Source organism: Parus major, chromosome 4A, assembly GCF_001522545.3.
Source record: "Parus major isolate Abel chromosome 4A, Parus_major1.1, whole genome shotgun sequence".
Classification (NCBI taxonomy): Eukaryota; Metazoa; Chordata; class Aves; order Passeriformes; family Paridae; genus Parus; species Parus major.
Genome location: NC_031772.1, coordinates 940,568 through 949,282, shown reverse-complemented (window position 1 = coordinate 949,282; position 8,715 = coordinate 940,568). Strand labels below are relative to the sequence as shown.

General features: G+C 53.2%; 1 long non-coding RNA gene across 1 annotated transcript; it reads left to right on the top strand.

The window, feature by feature from the left end:
- On the top strand, nucleotides 1–4,211 carry LOC117244379. The gene is made up of 4 exons (XR_004497328.1): nucleotides 1–79; nucleotides 161–795; nucleotides 1,093–2,330; nucleotides 2,477–4,211. It is a non-coding gene; the product is annotated as an uncharacterized LOC117244379 (long non-coding RNA).
- Nucleotides 4,212–8,715: the final 4,504 nt, after the last annotated feature.

Below are 8,715 nucleotides of genomic sequence, written 5' to 3'. Positions count from 1 at the left end.
CGGGGAAGAGGCTCGGGAGGGCGCGGGGAAGAACGGGGAGCCCCGGCCGGAGCGCCCCGTCTGCCGCCTCCTGCCCCTGGTGAGGGACTGAGACCCCGGGATGGGACCGGGTGGGAGAGGGGCTCTGCCACCCTCTCCTCATCCCCTTTTCCCTGCCCAGGAGGACAGCGCTAAGGGCCCCAGGAGGAGGAAGAGGAAGGTGAAGGTGAAGAAGAAGGGCTCGGGGCAGCCGAGCCCAGCCGAAGAGCCGGAGGGACCGGGAGCAGGGGGTGACAGCCGTGCGGGGGCTGCCGGGGGGCTGCTGCTCCCCAACAGGGTCGGGCAGGAGGAGCCCACACCCGTCGGGATGGTCACCCCCCACCCAGGTGAGAGGGACTGGGGGGGCTGCCAGCTCTGCAGGACCCCCAGAGCCGCCCTACAGGGAGCTTGCCAGGCCTGGCAACGTGACCAAGTGTTGGGCCACTGGTGGCCGCCACCTCCATCAGTTTTGCTTGCAGATCAGCTGAGCGGGGAGCCAGCTCACCGGAACCCAGAGGGGAAGAGGAGACACGCTTGAGCATCTCCACAAGGGATGATGCACACAAGCAATGGAGGACGGCAAACCTGCCACCAGCAGTCCTCTCAGCTGGTTTGGTGACAAAGGCACCCTTGCTCAGGTGTTTGGTGCCTGAAATTTTGTATTTCTCCATTCAGCACAGGGTATGAAAAAGAAAAAAAAGAAGAAAATCAAGAATAAAATCAAGTCACGGGAAGCTTCTCTGGAGCAGCAGCGTGAGGAGGTCTCAAGCACCTTTGGTTGGTATTTCTCAGGATGGGTTTTGCTGAAAGCACCAAGGCTGTGGCAGCGGGCTGGGAGCTGTGCGGGGACACCTGGCCATGGGGTGCTTGATGTGGGGACAGGCACAGGAAAGTGCTGCGGGGCAAGGTGGGGGCTGCTGTGGAGGCAGATGCTGCTGCCTGTGCTGGGAGGTGGGATGCAGGGAGGCCACACGAGTGCCCTGTGCTGGAGCCTGGGCTGTCCTTCAGCTTGCACTCAGCACAGGCTGCCGGGTGGAGCCGGTCCCGGTGCCCGACTGCTTCCCTTGTTCCCAGATCTGTACCGCCGGGCTATGCTGGCTCTGAAGATGAGGCAGGAGCAGAGGAAGCAGCCATCGGCCATCGCTCCCTGAGCAGGGAGGCACAGGGCTCGGTGGCACTGGGACCCTGCTGGGCGCTTGGCCGGGGCTGGCAGAGCATCATAAAAGAGCATCACTGTCCTCTGCAAGGCTTGAAAACCAGGGATCCGCAGGGGCGAGCCGAAAGTCCCTTTGTCAGGGCTCCTCTGGCAGTGGGACTGCAAATCCGGCTGAAAAGGGAACGGCTGCCCCTTGCTGCCCCCTGCTCGCGTCCTGCGGAACGCTCCGTCTAAACCCGGGTCAGCCTGCGGAGGATCCGAGCACCATCACAGGGGGAAATCTTGTCTCTTGAATTGCCCTGTGCCTGGGAAAGCTGTCTTTGCAGGCCAGGGGCTGCCCCGGCCCGGCAATCTCTCCCTGGCTGCTGCCTGCAGCTGTCTCGTTCCTGCCGCTGGAGGTGGGAGGGCAGTCCCGGGTGATGTGCAGAGGAGCTCGGCCCAGCCCTGGGCCACATCTGGCAGGGCTGCCAGGACCCTCTCCACACACGGGACCGAGGTGATGCCGTGCCTCCTGCAGCCCGTCACTGAAAATTGAAGTTCAATGGCAGGCGGTGGCAGAGGTTCCCTGCCCGGGCTCGTTCCTCCTGATCCCACCATCAGTTCCAGGGGGACACTGCCACTGCAGCCTGGCACTGCTGCCCCAGTGGTCCCCGATGCAGGGCTGAACAGGGAAAAGAAAAGAAACTGGCTACTCTTGCTGGCCTCCCATAAAGTTCTGTCTAACTCTGTTATACTCAGTGGTTGGTGACTACAAGGATTATTTGTAAATCAATTGTAAATAACAGCAGCAGGAGTTGTAAATACAGCGCTTTCAGTAACCCCCTGTCTCAGTCTGGTGGGGGTCCCTGTGGTGGGGGTGCTGTGGGGTAGAGGGTGAAGTGGGCACCACAAATGAGATGGTGGTGAGTGGTTCCCTCCCATGAATTTTGTGTTTGTTGGAAAGTGCTGGAGCTCCAAATGTGCTGAGAAGCAGGAAGCAGTGCCTCAGCAACTGCTCTGGAGAGACACATTTTCCATCTCTTGTGCATAGTATCAACAGCATTTTCTACAGGGAGCCAGCTGGTGACACAACCCTGCTTTGCATTTCAGCACTTGGATATTATCTAGCACATCCCTCTGTTCCAGTTCCCAGAGAAGCTGACTCAGGAGCATCAGGGTAAGGCGAAGTGTTGTGCCTGGTGCCACCAGCACTGTGGTGGTGCCTCAGCTGGGCTGTGGCTGCATTCTTGTCAAGTGCTGTGTGAGTGCTGCAGTTCTGCAGCTCTTGATGCTGCTCACCCAGAGACCCATGTCTGCCAGCAGGGCCACCAGCAGCTCTCTCCAGCTGGGTCCTTCTGAGCCTGAAGGACGGAGAGAGGTGGAAGGAGGGAGTCTCTCCTTGGCTGAGCTTTGCTGAAGTGATGACTGTTTGGAGATGAAGAGTTGTTTCAGCAAGTGCCTGTGGGAATACACCTCCCACCTCCTCATACCGACGTCACTTTGCACAATTGGATTGTTTCCTGATGCCTGTTATCACGATCAAAATTTAAATGTGTGGGCTGGAAGTTGAAGAGTGAGACTACTGCTCTTTTGTGAAGAGCACTGCTTGGTCAGTGTTAAAAACACGGCCAAGTCCTCCTGTGTACAGGACCCCAGCAGCCTTTCCAGCAGCAGGAAGCCCTGGAGGAGAGCCTGGAAGATGGGTCCGTGTGCTGAGGCTGTCAGCTCCACCCATGGCCCTGCGGTGCTTTCTCCAGTGTCACTGAATTTCAATTTCTGCACACTGGCTGGGTTTAGCCAGCAACTACACCTGATGTCATAGCCCCTCCTGGCTCCACTCTACCCCAGAAATGGGTGGGGAGGGTGATGCTGGCTCTGAAATCTCTTCTGAGAGCCCTTGATTTGCCCCACACATGGGCAGGGCAGGAGGGTCCCCACACCAAGCTGCTGCTGTACATCCACTGTTGTGTTTTATTGAGAAAAACTAAACTGGGTGGTTCTCCCATGTACCTTTGTGTTTCCAGGGGAGTGGGAACCGTTGTGGATTTCATAATAATTTCCAGGATTTTGATGGAGGATCAGCCTGCTGAGCACCTGCAGTGGGGATGCCCCGTGCTCCGAGAGGCAGACAGGGAAGGTCCCAGATCGGTCCTGGGGGGCTCCACAGCAGCTGTGGGGTGGCAAAACCCATCAGCAACCAGGTCTGACAAAGGAAAATAACTTAAATAAGAGACAGACCTTTGTGATGGGTGAAAAACATGTCAGTTCTTTGTTCTTCACTAAACCAAATTTATAGAAGGAGCCAGCAAGTGCTTTTTGAGAGCATCTCAAACATTGGAATCTGAGCACTGATTTAGGGCAGTAAAGGGAGTTAACTGCAAGTGATTCAGGTTAATGGGTGTTTCACAAGGCAAATGGAATGGATCACATCCTGTGGGGTGCCTGCAGGTAACTGATTCCCCACCAAGCCATCTGTAAATCCCATCACCTGTCCTGGGGCACATGAACAGCCAGAGCGTGGGCAGGGGGTCCCTGGAGTCCAGAGCCTGGGGTTTGGGTGGTGAGGGGCTTTCACATGGAGCTGCCCCCTTCCTGCTTCGTGACAAAGGTACAAAAACGAATTCAAAACCATCTCTTACCTCACCACAGCAGTGCCTGTGGGGGAAAGGTGAGCAGCCCCTGCTCCTTGGCTTTGCTGTGCCTTGGGAGGCACTGCTAAGGTGTGGGGCTCTTTCCCACGTTACACTGTTGTCTAAAAGCTCCTTATAGAATGTACAGACTTAAATAAACATGCATAAAAAAGGCTTTTAAACCTTGGAATGGGTGTTAGGGTTGATAAGAGCCTGGGGTGGGTGGTTTTTTGTGCTTGAGAAGCTGGTTGCTATGTACACTTTCTCCTGCTTGCAGGTTCTACCCTCTGACTAACTTGGGTGGGCTGGGCCAACATGCTCCTGTGGAACTTTCCCTGCTGAAAATGTGAGTGTTGGGGAGTGGCTCAACTGTTTTTAGATGAGCACACCAGGGTCCAGGTGACTTTCAAGAGATCATTCCAAATATTGCGATATATGTGATAACAGGCAGCTGTCAGCAGGGAGAATAATGAGTAACCATGCACAGAGTTTCTTTTGGGTGTTTTGTTATCTGCTGCAGAGCCTCTGTTGTGTTACACTGAAAATGAGACCTGCAGTGCCTGCTGAAAAGCTGTTAGGAAAAACAAGGCAGAACTCATTGGCAGTAACTCCCTAAGCTTCTTTTGATTGTCATGGAAGAGGCTATTAACACTTTGTAAGAAAGGAGATGACAAAGGACTGGAAAATGAGAAACTATGAAAACTTCTCCTTTCTAGGTTAAATGAGCCTTGTTGGAGCTATCATTGCTGGCAGAAGGAAGAAGGATATAGTCAAATTTATTTAATAGATGTGTTTGTCTTGGGGCACCAGGAAATATGCTGCAGGTTGAGGTATATGGATCACATACCAAAAATACTTGCTGGGTTTTCCCCCTTTGAAAAAGCCTTCTTTTAAAAAGAGACATTTTGTTAATTAAAATTTGTGTTCTCTTTCATAAATTATCACTCTGTGAGTTGCTGCATATTTGAATAGGTTATTTCACACTATAAGGAGAAAGTGCCTCTTGAGAAAGGCTATCAGTGTATTAATTAGAAGGGCTTTTGCTACAGGATATCCCTGGATGTGGGGTCAAGAGCAAATTTATTAACCAAAGTTTTTCATTTGAAAGTCAGCCGCAGCAATCAGAGCTCAGGCTTTGTTTGTGAGAGAACTTCTACCTTCTTAAACTGTACTTATATTCAGGGGAGCTGAGTTTGGCAGGACTGTAGCCCAAATACCTGACTGGTGGCATAAATCTGGCTTGCTCCCCAAGCTCTCATCTGATTAGACCTAACACCCCACCTTCCATGCACAGTGCAGCCGTAGGAGAGGTTTGGGGCGATTTTGTAGGGTTTTCTATGTTTATTTTTTTTATAAAAAAAACCCCTATAATAAATCAGCTGTCACCCTACACGCTTGGAGCAACGAGACCTACTTCAAGCTGTAGTAACTCTAAATACGAGCCCGCAGAACCCGTCAGGGGTGGGAAGGACCTTGGCGAGAAGTAACGCGTCTCCACTGGCTTCATACGACACCTGAGATTATAAAAATCCGTACAATATTTGGAAGACGTGGAGAGCAGATTGCTTGTTTTGCAGACAGCTCTTCATCCTCCTGGCCACACGATGGCACAAGAAGCAAAGAATACGGCAAAAATAAATGTTTAAAAACAAGGTGAGGGTCAGCGTGAGCCCCAAGGGCGGAGGGGAGCCCTGGTACCTGCCAGGACCCAACTTCGAGAAGCTCCATCGCCCTGAGCAGCAACACAGGGACAGAAAAACTGATTGTGAGAGGATTCAGTGGATTTACCCCAGCCGTGGGGGTTCAAGGCAATCCCTCGGGTTTGTTCTCTGCTCGCAGTCTGAGCGCTCGGCTGATGCTCTGCGCAGCTCATTTTTGTGCTGATTGAAGCGGCGATGGACCCAACCGAGCTGTGTGGTGTGAAATGCTCCCTCGGAGAGGGACCTGTCCCTTGTGGTCCCCTTCCATGGGCTGGCTGTGGGACAGTCCCTGCAGGAGCCCCTCGGGTGCTCCTGAGCCCCGCACAGCTCCGCCTGCTCGCGGCTCCAAAAACCGCACTGAAAACAGATTTATTTCCCTTGTGGAGAGCCGTGAAATGATACAATTGCTACCAAATCGGCAGTGGAACCGTGCCGGCTGTTCCAGGGCATGGAAAAGCCCAGTGAGGCTGGTTGGTTTCCCTGTGCTGGGCTGGTTTCTGCTGGGACCGGGCTTTGCTGGCCCGAGGCCACTGTGCCAGCAGCTACAGGGGGTGACAGCTGCCTCGATTTCCCCGGTGAAACCCTGCCTTCGGCTCCTCGGGGTGAAGCAAGGACATTGCTTAAATCCATCTATGTGCTTCACGGCAGGGTACAGCAGCTTCTGCCCTGGCTGGGCTTGGGAGACCAGAGCTCACCTGGAGCTCTGTGCTTGGACTTATTTCATCCAGGAGCTGCCTGGAAAAGGGTGGCTGTCCCTGTGGGCAGTGCATTAAAGCTAAATATCTAATGTTTAATGCTGTACCACAATCCAAGTCCTGCATTTTGCTTCTAATCCTAGAAAACTTAAAAAAAAAATTAAAACATTTCAAATGAAACTGAGTCGGGGCTGCAGCCTGTATGGCACAGGAGTTGTAAGGACACGTGCAGCTGCATGGATTCTCTCTCCTGCTGCTGAGACAAACTCCCCGTATCAATTAATTCAGGTGAAAGGTGAGGAGCAACTGTACCTGTAGCAATATACTGAGGAGAATAGAGCTATTTTTCTGTGGCCAGGTAGATTGCCAGATTGCCTTTGGAAACATGCAGGTGCTTAACTCCAAAGGCTGGGGGTTCTCTGGGCATGGCTGGTCGGTTCTGCACCTACCACAGAGCCCTGCAACAGGAAAAGTGTCTGAGAACAGCAGCTCCCTCTTCCAGCCAACACAAACAGGCCAGAAAAACATCAGGAAAGTGCCCAAAAAGCAAGGCAAAAGCTGCAGGGCGGTGTTGGTCTAACTTTAGTTCTGTTGTTTTGTGGGGGAGGGAACTCTACAGCCAAACTGGTTAGGCATTATATGAAGATGTTTAACAATTACCATTCATTATTTTAAAATGCCTGGCATTGTTTTCTGGTTTCCTCTGTTGTGGCTAGGCCTTTGTGTGGAAAGGTGAGTAACAGCCCAGCTGCACAGGGAAGAGTGGCAAGGTTGCACTTGGGATGCAGATGGGCGCTGGCTTGGGAATGCTGCCTGGCCCCACAGGGATGTGGGAGTCTGCACTGACCCATCTGCTTGCTGCCTTGGGAGAAATGGGGTTAAAATAACCCCACAGACTCCTGCCTGTCCGACACCTGACTTCTATTTTGGTGCTAGGGCAGGCTTAGATATATCACACTGTGTGAAACTGCCAGACAGTGCGTGCTTATGTAGAGCAAATGTGACAGGGTTTAGTCTTGGTAAAATCAATATGATGCTGTTTTCACTTTCAAAATCCAAAGTGAAAAATGTGTGTGTGTTTTCCAGGTCTCTGGAAGCTGCCAGTTGCTCTCTAGGCACAGCTGTGGTGCCACAAGGTGAGTTCTGCTCAGGCTCCAGGAAGAAGCTGACTTTGAAACGGGAGCAGTGCAAGCTCCTGGGTGCTGGGGTCGAGGAGCCTGCCCGCTCCTGGAGGTGCTCAGAGCTGTCAGCAAGGGACAGCACCAGGAAAAGTCCCTGCCCTGTTGCAGAGAATATTGCTCCAGAAAAAAACTCTTTTATTATTAGGGAATAATGGTGTTGAAAACATAACAAACACATGTAGATTTCATTAGGTTACGTGTTGTCTTTTTCAACTGGATGTGGAAAACATAACACAAACATGTAGATTTCGTTAAGTTACATCTAGTCTTTTTCACTTTTGGTGGTTTACATTAATATTCTCATGCACTGTGCCTGCTCAGCTAGGAAGAAGCTCCCTGGAGGAAGCATTTCAGGTGAGTTTTGCTTTCCCTCGTGCGCTGTCCCAGCCCTGGGGAAGGGGATGTGTGCTCAGCCCGAGTGCTGTGGCAGGGCTGGAGGCACCGGGAGCTCTGGGCCAAGAGGCTGCCCTGGGAATAGGCTGGAATGTGACAGCTGGCTGAGCCACACATGGCAGCAAGAGTTTCTGGTGAGGAGAAGTACCCAGAGACTCGAAACGGCTCCTGTGGTCAGTCATGATTTGGGGAAAACGCTCCAAGGTGTGTTTATGCTGGCTGTTTGAGCATGGTGGCCGTGACTGGGCTCTGCAGCAGAGGGGGCAGGAGTGTGTGCTTACACTCCAGAAAGCCAACCCTGCCCTGGGCTGCATCCCCAGCAGGTGAGGGAGCGTGTTCTGCCCCTTATTCCTTACATCTTGAGAGTCTGCCCTTCCTATCTTGAGATCCCCGCCTGCAGTGCCGTGTGGACCTGCCAGAACAGGTTCAGAGGAGGCAATGGGGATGCTCTAAGGGCTGGAGCATCTCTGCTATGGTGGCAGGCTGAGAGAGCTGGGGGTGTTCAGACTGTGGAAGACAAGGTGCTGAGGAGATTTTTAGAGTCCCTTCCAGTGCCTGAGGTGGATGTAGGATGGCTGGACAGCGACTTTTAATGGGGCATGTAGTTATAGGACCAGGGCAAATGATGCTTTGGGCAGGTCACACAAGGGCTTGCCCCCTTTAAACTGAGAGGGAAGCTTCGGATTAAATATTAGGAAGAAATTCTTCCCCCCGAGAGTGTTCTGGCACAGGTTGTCCAGAAAAAAGCTGTGGATGCTCAAGGCCAGGATGGACAGGGCTAGCGGAAGGTGTCCCTGCCAGGACAGGGGTGGGAACGCGGTGGTCTTTAGGGTCCGTTCCGTGCCAGTGGCACCGCAGAGGGGGCCGTGCAGCGGGGACAATCCGCGCTCGTGGGGCGGCGGTGCGGGGTGCGGCTGTCCCCGGCTCCCGGGTGCCCGTGGCTCTGGCAGGGCCCGTGTCCCG